This window comes from Toxorhynchites rutilus, chromosome 2, assembly GCF_029784135.1.
Source record: "Toxorhynchites rutilus septentrionalis strain SRP chromosome 2, ASM2978413v1, whole genome shotgun sequence".
NCBI lineage: Eukaryota > Metazoa > Arthropoda > Insecta > Diptera > Culicidae > Toxorhynchites > Toxorhynchites rutilus.
Window position 1 is genome coordinate 326,102,270 of NC_073745.1, and position 15,451 is coordinate 326,117,720.

General features: G+C 40.7%; 1 protein-coding gene across 2 annotated transcripts in view; it reads right to left on the reverse strand.

The window, feature by feature from the left end:
* LOC129771607 (talin-2) overlaps positions 1-15,451 on the reverse strand; it is a 172,260-nt gene that overhangs the window by 103,612 nt on the left and 53,197 nt on the right. For both annotated transcript variants that reach the window (XM_055775409.1, XM_055775410.1), the window contains one exon: positions 2,292-2,536. The gene's annotated coding sequence lies outside the window, so the exon portion shown is untranslated. The remainder of the gene's footprint in view (positions 1-2,291; positions 2,537-15,451) is intronic.

Here is a 15,451-nt window from a genome sequence, read left to right on the forward strand (position 1 = left end):
GTACACCATGGCACAACTTATTTTTGTACCCTCTCACTTCATCAGCTCTTAACTATTCTAGTTATGAATATTTTTTCTCCGTTCAATCTTTATATTATTGCTGAAAGATGTATATCTATCTTTAATTAACTATAATGGTATAATGGATACCAAAAATATTCTTTGTTTATTTTACGAAGCTCGAAAAAACGTTCGAGATTTGTGTCTCTACACTAGAATACCCCCTTCAATGAAAACCTAATTTCGTCGTGTAATTACGTCATAATAAGCGGTTGGTCAATATAAACGGAGTCTTAAAAAACGGATTCTACTCTACTTGATTTGTATTTGGTTCGATTTACTATTTCATCATGAATGGACTGAAACCTGAACTCCACCTGCAAATTCTGTATATTTCCTTTAACGAAAACCAGGTTTTAGTTCAGGAAACTCCTCTCCGAACGTCACTAGAATATTTTGTCCAATGTTTAAAATAATTTTTAGTTACATGAAAACATCAATGAGTCGAAAATGCCACATTTTGAGTGTAGAGAATCCTTCCGCCATTGTTGAAACACCATTGCGTCGTTAGAAAGTCTCAGTTTGGTGCGTTTTATGGGTCAGTGGAGTCATTGACCCGCTTTTGCCCAAACATTATACCAGCCAAAACGTAAAAATCCATGATGAACGCTACATGGTCATGCTCACCGACTTTTGTGTGCCATTATTCGATGCCCCTGATGCAGAAGATCTGTGGGTTCAACAAGACAGTATAACATGCCAGAATTTATTAATTGAGAAAAACTTGAGGCAAATTAATACCTTTTCATAATGAACACATGAATTGGTCGGTGTTAAGTCAGAATGGACCATGTGACATGTGTTCTGCAACTTCAGTATTGTTCCCAAAAATGTTAGCTACTCTCTGACAATACTGTGACGTATGATAATTGCAAAAAACATCAAGTCCCAACATGGTCCAATCTGACTGAACCAATGAAGCATTTTTAAGACTTAGTTCACTTACCAATTTCGAAATATTTTTCAATCAATAAACAGCTGTGAGTCAAAGTGTGCCATTCCGTTATGAAAATAGAGCGAGAGGAGAGTGGAAATAGTTTAAATTCAATGTACAACTGATTGACACATGGTTCACTCTGTCTGCACATTATGTAGAGTAATATCTGGTCACTGCTGTGCATAAAACTTACTAGAATCCGATGATGGGTAGAACAAAGAATCCCCTGATACAGGAAAGTCCTGAGAAATCGCTAAGAAAATCTTTCATTTGCTCATTTTCAACAATGCGTGACTTGTTTACATTCGCCATGGTTAATAGCACATGGTTCGCTCTGTCTACATACTATGAGGGGTTTTAGTTGACCATTCATAACAATTTCGATCCGTTATTTCAGCTGTATGCATGATTTTCCAAATCTGATAAATGTGGTTTGTAGCTTACGAAATGCTTAATCTAATGCAATCAATAACTCGATTTTTTTATTCTGAGATTTGTTCCCGTCTGACTTAATACCGAACAATTGACCTTCTAAAAGTCATGCGATTAAACAACGCTTAACAATAATTTAACAATTCAGTTTACACCCATAAGCCGCGAAATATCGACGCCTCGGAAGACAACAGTCGACACGTTGCCACTGATATACCATAGCTTCAAAAACTTATCTCATTACAGATTTTTTTCTTCGAGTCAAAATCATTAAACATAATATATCTACAAAAATTCCAATCAATCAACGAAACCAACTAATATTCGAATGTGTAAATGTTGATAAATTATGGCAGAACGAGCAAAAACACATATATTTTCCTCGCATCCGGGCACAGAGATAGAAACGCTAGAAGATCACAAATGGGGCTACCTCTAAGAAGCATCCTCGTACATATAGGAATACATAAATATGCAACTACCACCAAAAGCGCTTCAACAACAATCCGACAGCATAAGGCTGGCCCCTAGCTTGGCACAATCCACGCGGAAGCTGTGCACGGCGTCCACCTGGCGCCAGCCAGTTACCAGGGAACCCCCAGAAATTTTTCGGAAGCAACCTTCCCTCACTCGCATCCAGCGGCAAATGGCAAAGTTTTCTCACAGTGGCGGCGGCAGCAGAACGGATATGATGGATGTTTATGTCGCCCACGCCGTTCGAGGACAGTTCATCTTGCCTGATAGGGAGACATTGAGCCGTGGCGGTTTTTTTCTGCTTTCAATTTCCCCCAACGTTGCTAGAGATTGGTGAGAAGCTACGAGCCCGAGTAGTTCATACGCGTTCCAAGAAAATTTCACTCACCTTCTAGAAAATATGCGCTGCTACCACCTCTAACCAGTCGCAGGACTTTGTTGTTGCTGTGTTTTAGTTGTTTTACTTTTTTACTTTGAAACTCCTTGAGGAAAAGTTTCGTTGTTTCACTGCGTTTGTTTTTTTTTTGTTTTCGTTCACTCGAATTCGTCGCCTCGCTACTCTATCTGTGTCTGAGTGCACCACTGCCGTTGTTCGTTGACGGATCCGATGGTTTTCCTAGTTTCGAGGAATTTCTGCAATGAGAACAAAAATAACAGAAATAAAAATTTTGACTATACGCTATCTTTTCAAGAACAATTTGAAAAAAAAGAAAATAAGAAACTAACACCCCTGAGCTGCTAAACGACTACGATTGCAAGATTAGCAGCAGCGTTAGGTCGGGGCCCCCGCAATAACATTCAGCTCATTGTTTTCCAAAGCTTTTCCGAGTCGCAAGCACCACTTCGACCAAATCTCATGTGGCTAAGTTGCCTTCAGCTGCCATCTCTTCGCCGCCCGGCAATCCCGGTCTCAATCGCCTCCATCGAGAGGATCCGAGATGCCGTAGCAACTATCCGGAGACCGTCTGGCTGGCGCCAGCATTCACAGAATCACCACACGCCCAGCGCCACCCAACTTGGCGGCGGGATTCAGCTTTTTTTCCACTCTTGTGCTTCTCCAGCAGAGCTTTTAATGTGATTTTTCGCTTGCTTTTACTGACCATGTACTCCGAGCTCGGTTCCACAGGCGGCCTCGCAACGTTTTCCACATGCTTTGTGGGTGAAAATTTATCTCCGCTATTTCTCCGTACCGTGGAAGGTTCTATTTTTCGACAAAAATAACTGAACAATGTATAGTCGGTGTTGTTGTTTTGAACATATTTTGTGCTCCTGTTAGTCTATCGGATATGTATCGGTACTTGTTCAATTTAGGTGAGATGCAATGAGTGGTATTTCGTTCTATTATTCATTTCAATAATAAATAAAATCTCATCAGAAGGATTAAGTTCTAAATAATAAGAAATATTTTTATGGATAATTTTAAGATTTGATGATGAGAGCGGAATGTGAACTGAATTTGTGCAAACAGTCGAAACCTCCCCCAACGTGCGCCGTTATTTTATCAAAGTTCTAATTTTACTACACTAGTGCTTATCGGGACTGCGCCGCTTTACGACTCCCGGCATCCGAAGCGGCCTTTGACTGCACTAATGCTCAATGCATTTGTTGTTCAGTACACACCTCCTCTATGCACGCCTACAAACAAACACACACATCTGATCTCCATATTGGCATTATGAAAAATCAGAACATTGTAGCAATTACTTCGCGCCCAAGCGTGAAGGGTTGTGTCGGCGGTCGAAATGCCGACAGAATAATAAACCAGATCGTAAAACTAAATGTGCGAAAAGAGCAGAGAACGCGCCTAGGGCTCCTTTCTGTGGCCTGCGGCCACGAGCTGCCGACAGATGTCGCTGGAAAGTGCACTTAGTGTGTAATTTGGTTCGAATGTGTTACACTTCTGGTGAGAGACGGTTTTCAACTTCTAATGCTTCGTACAGACAGCGGAACAGAGTTCTCCATAATGAACGTCATTAGGATTGAAATTTTTCCAATGAAGTGAAGCGCTAAGCTTCGACACAGACATTTCCTATTTTATGCGATGTATTTGGTGCCCTGGGTCTATGCTTAATACTTCATAAGGCCGTGGCAACTATATTGCCACTCACGAAAAATATTTTTGTCACTGCACTTGGGAATATTATTTCAATATTTTACTTAACCAAAAACTTCTAAAGGTATCTGGCAATACTCCAATTTTTAGGGCTACTAAAAATGTACGATACTAATTTTGGAGTAATTTTTATGTAACAAAACCACGATTTTCAGAAAATTCTGTTTAAATTCCTTGAAAATGCGGCAAGATGATAAGTTTTTCACTGTAAACGTACTATTTAGGATCTACTGTGTAAGATCAAGCTGTATTTTCAATGAAATAACGTGTGTGTTTCTGAGTGTTTCTGAGGATAACGGGCAGGATATTGCCACCAACTTTCTCAACTGTTTCAATAGTTACTTTTACCAAAGGTAAATATGGGTTCTTCCTCATGTAAGGATTAAGTTCTCTGAAATTTTAAATTGGAGACTATTCGTTTTCTAGTTTCCCCGGCCTTATAGAGGATTGAAATCTCGCGTAACATTTGAAGGACCTACCGTTTGGTCTCAACTTCTGAACAATTCATTTTTAAATGTAAATTTACTAAACTTCTATGTTGTAAATAATTGAATAATATAACCCCTGATATTCTTTGAGGTAAAATCTTGGCTTTAACAACAATTACATGTATCGATACAGCCTATGAATTTTAATATTAAACATTTGCAAAAAAGTAACAGTCAAAACCAGAGATACCAACCTTCCTGATTTTTCAGGATTTCCCAGACTTTTTAGCACGCTCCCTGATATCCTGACGAACACTCATTTTATCCTGATTTTTCTGAAATTATCCTGATTTTTCCTGATTTTTGTATTTTTTACATTATTCGATACTTATGTAACTGAGCCTGTAAAAATAAGCGAATTTAATAAAAAAAAAATACATTATTCATAATAAATATACTGGTTTCCATGCCAAAGTTTTCTTTCATGATAGTTCTTCGGTTCACACTTGTATATATCACACATTATGTTAAATTCTCTGACGCAAATCTGTACGCAACATTTTTTATCTCGACTCTCAATTGTTTCGTGGTTTTCCAAAATTACTCAAGATAAAATTTTTGAATCCGGAGTCAATATGAAAAGATTTTATATATAATTTGTTCATCTGATTCAGGGTATAGTCAGCTTTAAGATGGGACTATTGTAAATATATCTATAACAGTACTAAATATCATAAAAATTAGGAAAACAAGTCATTCACTGCTGATATGCTTTCCTCATTTGTCGAGTAAAGATTCATTCCAAAGCATGGATGATGAATTCAATGAAAATTTGAATATTGGTCTCTCTGGTAGCAAACATGTTCTGGAAGGGTAGAATATGCAAACTATGTGAAAAATGGTGAAAGATTGTGGATGAACTATGAATATAAAATGAAATTATAATGCTTTGATTGAAAATGATGTTTTTGTTTTCCCAAAAATCGAACATTAACTTTTCGGACAACCCAATATGAGCTATCCTGATTTATCCTGATTTTTATTTTCATTCCCCCTGATTTTTTAAAATTATAGTTGGCAACCCTGGTCAAAACCAATGATATAATGTTGGCGTTAGAAAATTCTGTAAAAAACAAGCATTGATTGTTGATTTTGATTTTTCAGTTTTTGTAGTTTTTTCAACCATTTTGTTTGCTGTTTTCATGTAGAGTACTAGAAATGGTAAGTATCTACAATAAATGGATGAAAAAAATGATATTTCATGCAGAAATCTTCTTTAAAACCAGTGCTGAAGTAGTGTTCGGAATATGAATCAAGTTTCTACGCATGATTCAAATACCAAGCACTTCATTCTTGAATGTAAATTTACTGAACTTTAATGTAATAAATAATTGAATAATCAAAACCCTGACATTCTTTGGGTTATATGCTTCATTTTAACATCATTTACTGGTTTCGATACAGCCTACAATTTATAATATGTACTAAGAATTTTCAGAAATTCGACTGTCGAAAGAAGTGATAAAATTTTTGCGTTAGTAAATTCCATAAAAAAAACAAGCATAGTGAATTTTTCAGTTTTTGTAGATGTTTCATCTATTTCGTTTGCTGTCTTCATGTTAAGTGCTAGAAAAGGTACGAATCTACTATATATGGATGAGTAAATGAGCTTTTGTGTAGAAATCATCTCAAAGATTAATATTCAAGTAGTGTTCGGAAATTGATTCAAGTTTCGACGCATGATTCAAATTTCGAACAGAAGATGCTTGAACACACTTTTTCAGGCAAATACGGCAATAGTTAACAAATTGAGGTAACAAATTTAAATTTTATTTTCCTAGTCAGGTTTTGTGTGGAATGGCGTATGAAGTTGTCAGCGGTTTCCAGAGACATCAGACTTCAGATCAGATATTCAACAATCAGATATGTGATGTTTATCGTTTTTTAAGTTATGATTTTTCCAATGTTATCAGTCGGTCCTAAAAATAAGATTATCCCTTATTACATCTTAGGAAGATGAACTTAGGCGGCTCGCACACCGCAGCAATAAGCAACTAGCAAACTGCAATACGCAATATACAACCGGCAACATATTTTGTTGTTCTTCGCATACCAGAGCAATAAAAACCCCTGACATTATGCAAACAATCAGCTTAATGTACGAAACTTGTCAAAATATGGGCGATAAGTTGCTCTTCAACCGACACGCCGTTTTGCTAGCGACATGGCGACAGCGATATCGTATTGCGTCGGTGTGCGAGATCAACAAAAATTAAATGGAAAAATCCGTTGGCGATAATATTGCTTATTGCATGTTAAAAGTTGCTAGTTGCTTATTGCTCCGGTGTGCGAGTCGCCTTAAGCGGCCATAGTCGTTCAATATTATTGCGCAATATATTGTATATATTTGGTTTGTGCAAAATATTTGTTCATCTAGGGTAAAGTGACCAGATGGTCAGAGGTCTAACGCGGGACACTAAAAACAAAACGTTATGTATATACGTTATGTGAACATAAACCATATTTTAGAGAGTCTCATTTATTCGTGAAAATCTTAACATGTGTCCTAGCATTTAAACCTGACCTGTAATCACTCAGTTGTGATTTTTCGGTGGTTTTGATTTTGTTTACGCCTGAAAATCTCTCACTCGGTCAGAGCATTTAGGTCTGGCAAGCACGATTCAAATTCTACAATTTTCTTCCAATTATCGAATGGAATGCTCGAATACTCCAATCCATTTTTCATCGATTTTAGTGTTAACGTATGCATTAAAAAAATAGACTAATTTCGGATGGCGATGAAAAAAAAACTACAAAAGATAATTTAATGGAACAAATTTTCCTTAAATCTTTATTTTATTAAGCCTTCACATTATTAAGCCTACAACAAAAAATGATTCAAGGCTGTTGATTCGCAGCAACAGCACTGGCAAGCAACTTGATGAGTTTTTCATACTGCCAGCTCCACCACACAGCGAAGGAGTTGGACATTCTGAGGCACTTTGTGTCCGTCAGATATAACCGATATAGTCAAATGATGAAGGAGAATCTGGCCGATATGGACATTTTTATGCGGAAGCGTCAGACGAGACCGACCGTATCTAAGTAGCAGGCAATCATAGAAGGAGTAGCTTGTGGTACCGGTGAAAATCTTCTTTCCGGTTAAAGAAGTGAAAAACTTCTATTCTTACTCGTAATGAAAGACAAAACGTACTTGGTGCTAGAATCCAACGAATGCAAGGGACCGGATACTTTACGTTCCCTAGATAAGTGATGGCGACGAATATATCACCCACATCAAGTTCTCGAAGAAGGGCATTCTCTGACAAACGAGAAGGGAATGTCCAAGCCGGTCTTCTTTCGAGTCATATGGTGAAGTGGGAGATATACAGTACGAAGTGCTTGCCGGAAGTTGCGAAGGTCATGTGGTCGAAACTGGGACCAGCCCATTATGCCAAAAGATCACTGGAGATAAACCGCCAACTTTCCCAACATCCCCCAGTTGTGACCGATAGAAATCTTTTGGACGAATGGCCAAAATGAAGAGACAGTCGACCACCAAAACCACGAAAAGGTAAAAGAACACGCTGACATACATCTTCTCATCGGCCATGGTTGAGGTTCCGGCCAACTTCCGTAAGGCCGCCAAGCGTTTCATTTACGATACTTCATCAAACAACCCTGTCTCTTCCTATACCGTATACACTAGTTATTCCGGCTTATTGAACACGTTAAGCCCTGACCGAGCTAGGGCACCAAAGATGAACTTTTCGTCTGCCTCACGTTGGTCCCTGCGGATCAATAAGGGACTTTTATAAAAATCATTTTCTAATTACCGCCGTTGCGATGAAACCAGCTCAACGTATTAATCTTTGGATGCATTGGAAAATCTCTTGAACAGTCTGTCAAATAAATGTTTTTTGTGGTTGATCCATTTAATAAAATCAACATGATCAAATTGTATATTGAAATATAATGATATCACGGAACATTTTCGTTTCTTTTGCCAAATACGGGACGTAATCTTACGCGGGACATTTTGTTGAAATGCGGGACTGTCCCGCGTAACGCGGGACGTCTGGTCAGTTTAATCTAGGGGCAATATTGAAACACCAAATATTGTCCGAGAGTAATTTACTGCGTGAAAGATCCACAAAAAAGTTCATTTGGTTTCAATCTAAAATACTCCAAAGTGGTTTACAAGTGAATTAAAAGAAATAACTACGTTATCCTACGTCAACGGTCGTGTTTCGGACACCATTCTCTACAGTTTTGCTGTAACTTCAGGATTTCTGATTCCATCATTGATATTCCAAATTATGTACTCAAATCTCACTCACGAACAGATTGCGTTCACAATAAGTTGTGTCATTCAAGTCTGGACAGCGCAAGCAATCAGTCGTTTACTTTCGCGTTCCCGTAATCGTGATCGAGTGCCGTAAGCTGGAATTAACCTTACTCGCCCTGGTGTTTTTATTATCACGCGTTTACCGTGGTCTTGTGGACATTGTGTTCAACCTCGCAATCAGCGAGTGGAGAAGCCGCAACAAGGCCTGCCAAAGTGGCTGGCTTTCATTTCTCGCCAATTCATCGCCATCGCAAATTGGAGTCGGACACGGTGGTCAGTCGCACGCACACAATATCAGTGTGGAAGAACGCGCTTAGTGGTGTGATACACCATTTCATTTGTGCCGAACGCCCAACACGCGATCAGCCGATCGCTAAGTTCAATTGTACTGGTGCATCTCGTGTGAATCGCTGTGAGCGAGAACGTGAGAACGAGCACCGGACTGAAAAGTGCACAATCGCAGCGGCGTCTGCAATCATCCGATCGAGCAGCAGCCGTTACCGCAATCATCGCACTGGTGTGCGTTAGCAAGTAGTTTTATTATTTTTTGTTTTTCTTTGTTTTTTTTTATTAGGTTATAGGAATCATTCAAACTATTGCAATTATCAGCCACATAAATGATGGATGAAGGTGGGGGGTCTTTTAATATGGAGATCTCCTTCGATGACTCCCTTTCCGTTGCACAAAAAGGTGCCGGAAAGTCGCTTAAGCGCGTTCCGTGTGATACAGAAGAGTCGTCGATTAAAAAGCCCCCCTCTAAGAAATCCACAAACCTCGCCACTCATCCCCCGAACCCCCCCGTTTTAACTCAACCATCGACCTCGCATTCCTCATCTGTTGCTCCTGATCCCTCTCAACCATCCACCTCATCTCCCCCCTCTACCGTCCCCGTTCCCTCCCAAACCTCGTCCTCGTCTTCTTCTTCTGTTTTGTCCTCTCCCCGTGTCAAGGTTTATCCAGAGGATGCACCTGGAACTGGTCCATGGGTTGTTTTCTTCCGGTCCAAACCCAACGGGAAATCGCTGAACGTCATTCAGATTATGAAAGATCTGACAAAAAATTATTCCTCCGTGGTCGAAATGAGAAAGGTTAGACCGAACAAACTGCGTGTTGTCGTGGCTGATCGGAAGCAAGCTAACGAAATTGTTGTCGACAATAGATTCATCCTAGAATATCGCGCCTATGTGCCCTGCCATAACGTAGAAATTTCGGGGGTGATTACAGAAACGAATCTGACGAGCGAATTTATAAAAAAGGGAGATGGCAGATTTAAAAAGCTTCCTCGGTCGATAGTTAAAATTTTGGACTGCCAACAGTTAGGAAAAGTGTCCCAGGAAGAGGGAAAAACAAAATTCACGCCGTCCGACTCGTTTCGAGTAACTTTTGCTGGCTCCGCCCTCCCTGACTACGTTATGGTAGACAAATTGAGGCTACCACTGCGACTCTTCGTGCCAAAGCCCATGACTTGCAACAAATGCAAGTCAGTTGGTCACACAGCAGATTATTGTGCCAACAAGGAGCGCTGTGCCACTTGCGGAGAGCAACATGTGGGGAAATCCTGCAGTGCGACTGAGCATAAGTGTCCATATTGCGGAGGATCCCCACACGTGCTCTCAGCTTGTGAAACTTACAAGAGTCGCTGGGAGAAGCAGAAGCGCTCTTTAAAGGAACGCTCGAAACGTACTTTTGCGGAAATTTTAAAGGGCGCTTCTCCACTGGCTCAACAACAACAACCAATCTCAACACACAATACCTTTTCCGCGTTGCCAGTTGATGAAATGGAAGCGGACACAGCTAGCGAGGGCACACCGTTTATTTTCAAAGGGAATCCCCGGCGCAAAAATGTGACCACTCCCAAAGTTCAAGAACAAGTCCCCACGGTTATATCCTCTGTTAGCTTGCCTAAAAAATCGAGTGCAGCGGACAAGCAAAATCAGGTTCCTCCTGGCTTCCGTGGGAATATTTCATCTTCGAACGACCCAGCACTCGAGGGGCTGTTGCTTGTCATGCAAACATCAGAGGCAAAGACCTCTGTATTGTCAGCTTGTATTGGCCTCCGAGAGCTGCGGTTAGCCGCAAACAACTTGATGACATGTGCTCACTCCTTCCTGAGCCACGATTGATCTTGGGAGACTTCAACTCTCACGGAACTGCCTGGGGGGAACAGTACGACGACAATCGTTCATTGTTGATATATGACCTTTGTAACAGCTTCAATATGACCATTTTGAACACTGGGGAAACAACACGTGTACCTAAACCTCCTGCTAACCCTAGTGCTCTTGACCTCTCGCTTTGCTCGAATTCACTATCGTTAGATTGCAAGTGGAATGTAATCCAGAACCCCAACGGTAGTGATCACTTGCCAATCAAAATTTCCATCACCATTGGGTCGAATTCTTCTGAATCTATAAACATGGCATATGACCTCACAAGACACATTGACTGGAAAAAATATGCGGACGCGATTGCTCTAGCCATCAATTCCAGAGATGGTTTACCTCCATTGGAGGAGTATAACTTCCTTTCTCGTTTGATATATGACAGCGCGGTTCGCGCTCAAACGAAACCCATCCCAGGTTCCACCATTCGCCGAAGGCCTCCCAATCCATGGTGGGATAGCCAATGTTCCAAGCTTTATGTAGAAAAATCGAATGCATTTAAAGCTTTTCGGAAACGTGGAACCCCTGAAAATTTTCAAATGTATTTAGCCCTTGAGAATCAGTTCAAAAATTTGATCAAAGGGAAAAAACGTGCTTATTGGCGAAATTTCGTGGGAGGTTTGTCACGAGAAACGTCAATGAAAAAATTATGGAAAGTGGCTCGAAACATGCGAAATCGCTCATCAACGAATGAAAGCGAAGAATATTCACATCGATGGATTTTTAATTTTGCACGGAAGGTTTGTCCTGATTCCGCTCCTGTGCAAAAAATTGTTCGAGACATACCACAAGATAGGTGCGATCTTGATTCCGAGTTTTCGATGGTAGAATTCTCTCTTGCTCTCCTTTCTTGTAACAATTCTGCCCCAGGATCGGATAGAATTAAGTTCAACTTGTTGAAAAACCTCCCTGGTGTGGCGAAACATCGCTTGTTGAATTTATTCAATCGGTTTCTGGAACATAATACTATACTGTTCCAGATGATTGGAGACAAGTACGAGTTATAGCTATTCAAAAACCTGGAAAGCCCGCGTCCGACTTCAATTCGTACCGCCCAATAGCAATGCTGTCTTGTATACGGAAATTGTTGGAGAAAATGATCTTGTTTCGCCTTGATCGATGGGTTGAAACGAATGGCCTACTCTCAGATACACAATATGGGTTCCGCAGGGGCAAGGGGACGAATGATTGTCTTGCGTTGCTTTCTTCAGAAATTCAAATGGCTTACGCCGAAAAAAAACAAATGGCTTCAGTATTCTTGGACATAAAGGGGGCCTTTGATTCAGTTTCAATAGAGGTCCTGTCAGACAAATTACACTCTCGGGGTCTGCCGCCTCTATTGAATAATATGTTATATAACTTGCTTTGTGAGAAACATTTGAATTTTTCTCATGGAGATTCGGCAGTGAGTCGGATCTCTTACATGGGCCTCCCCCAGGGCTCATGTTTAAGCCCCCTTTTGTACAACTTCTATGTAAGCGACATCGACAATTGCCTTACACAAAATTGCAACCTAAGACAACTTGCAGATGATGGAGTGGTGTCTGTCGTAGGATCAAACGAATCCGACCTGCAAGGACCCTTACAAGATACTTTGAACAATTTTTCAACCTGGGCCATTGGGCTAGGGATCGAATTCTCCACGGAGAAAACAGAGATGGTGGTTTTTTCTAGGAAGCATAGACCAGCAAAACCAAAGCTTCAACTTTTGGGTAAACCGATCACTCATGCTATGTCATTCAAGTATCTTGGGGTCTGGTTCGACTCCAAATGTACTTGGGGGGCCCATATTAGGTATCTGAGTAAAAAATGTCAACAAAGAATAAACTTTCTCCGTACAATTACCGGCACCTGGTGGGGTGCCCATCCTGAAGATCTTATAATGTTGTATCGAACAACTATTCTCTCAGTGATGGAGTATGGCAGTTTCTGTTTTCAATCAGCTGCCAAAACACACCTCATTAAACTCGAGCGAATTCAGTATCTTTGTCTCCGTATTGCGTTGGGATGTATGCCCTCAACGCATACCATGAGTCTCGAGGTTTTGGCAGGCCTACTCCCACTAAAAGATCGCTTCAATTTATTATCTCTTCGGTTCCTCATCCGGTGTAAGGTTATGAACCCATTGGTGATCGGAAATTTTGAGCAGCTTATCGAGCTAAATTTTCATTCTGGATTCATGAGCTCATATCATGAATTCATCACCATGCAGGTTGATCCTTCTTCGTATATTCCCAACCGTGTTTGTTTTTCTGACTACATCAATTCCTCTGTACATTTTGATCTGTTCATGAAGGAGAAAATCCATGAAATTCCAGATTATCTTCGATCGAGGATCGCTCCTACGATCTTCAAAGCAAAGTATGGGCGTGTCAATTGTGATAATATGTACTTTACTGATGGGTCCTCTATGAATGAGTCCACAGGATTTGGAGTGTTCAACGTATTTTTTAGCACCTCACACAGTCTTCAGAATCCTTGCTCGGTATATATTGCTGAATTGGCAGCGATATACTGGGCGCTGGACAGCGTCGCCTCACGACCTGTTGAACACTATTACATTGTAACGGATAGTCTTAGCTCTGTCGAAGCTATCCGTTCAGTGAGGCCGGAAAAGCACTCGCCGTACTTCCTTGAGAGAATACGAGAAATTTTGAGTGCTTTATCCAGACGCTGTTATGTCATTACCTTTGTCTGGGTCCCTTCACATTGCTCCATTTCGGGTAATGAGAGGGCTGACTCATTAGCAAAGGTAGGTGCAATTGAAGGCGATATTTATCAGCGTCAAATCGCCTTCAATGAATTTTATTCTTTAGTTCGTAAAAATACCATCGCTAACTGGCAACGCAAGTGGAACGAAGATGAATTGGGCCGGTGGTTCCACTCGATTATCCCTAAGGTTAGCCTCAAACCATGGTTCAAAAGTCTGGACTTGAGTCGGGACTTTATTCGGACCTTCTCCCGACTCATGTCCAATCACTGTTCTTTAGATGCGCTGCTTTTTCGTTTCAAGCTTGCCGACAGCAATCTCTGCGTTTGTGGCCATGGTTACCACGACATCGAACACGTTGTTTGGTCGTGCGAGCTATATTTTGTCGCCAGATCGAATTTAGAAAACTCCCTTCGGGCTCGAGGAAGGCAGCCCAATGTGCCGGTGAGAGATGTGTTGGCTCGGTTAGACCTTGATTACATGTCCCAAATATATGTTTTCCTTAAAGATATCGATCTTCGAGTGTGATTGTTCTTACATCCTTTCCCCCCCATTTTCTCCTCCTTTTCGTCCTTCGCGAGCTATCGGTTCCCTAACATTAGAATAAGTTAAATTGTTAATACATATTAGATGTAAAGATAGTTTAAGAATTCAGTGTGATGTGTGAGTATGAATGTGAAAGTGAGTGTGAGTGTGAGTGTGAACATGGTTACAATCTCCTTACATCCCATCCTTTTCCTAAAGAAAATGTGTCACCCTTCTAAACTCGAGTCGACCGCGAGTAATCGGTTTCCTATTTCATTAACCGAATTAAGAAAACATGTTAATAGTAAAAGTATAGTTGAGAGTTTGGCTTCTTTAAACCTATGTAACTGAGCCTGTACAAATAAACGAATTATAAAAAAAAAAAAAAAACAATAAGTTGTGAATTCCAGATGAAGATTCTGAATTTAAATTCATTGTGAGATCTAGATTCAAATGTTGGGACCCGAATGAAGACTGAAAACATAAAGTACAGAATCATATTATAATACATAGGGTTGGGGAAAAAGAAATGTCGTATTTCTGATCGAAATTTGACGCTTTATCTAACATACTTAAAATTATCCAATTTATGCGCCGTTTTGTTCGCAATTTAGAAGGCAACTTCATTATTCCCCCCTTATGAAACCCTCCTTATTTGCAAAAGACTCAGACAGCCAGTTTTCGCAAGCCTCTTTTGAGGCCAACTTAGTATCACCAAGAGCGTTTCGCATGGACCGGAAGGAATGATAATCACTTGGAGCCAGGTACGGACTATACGGTTGGTGCAATAGGACATCCCATCCGACCTCCCGTAGCTTCTGGCGGGTCATCAAAGATGTGTGAGACCGAGCGTTGTCCTGGTGGAAAACAACACTATTCCTATTGATCATTTCTGGCCGCTTCTGGTCAATCGCCTGCTTCAAACGGTCAAGCTGCTCACAGTAGAGAACCGAGTTGAGGGTTTGGCCGTAGTTGAGCAGCTCATAGTGGATGATCCCCTTCCAATCCCATCAAACACACAGCAAAACCTTCCTGGCCGTCAATCCGGGCTTGGCGATGGTTTGGGCCGGCTCACCGCGCTTCGACCACGACTTTTTTCGCTTTAGGTTGTTGTACGTGATCCACTTTTCATCGCCAATCACCATCTTCTTCAAAAATGGGTCGAGTTCGTTCCGTTTCAGCAGTGCATCGCAGACGTTGAATCGATCTAAAAGATTTTTTTGCGTCAACTCGTGTGGCACCCATACATCCAGCTTTTTTTA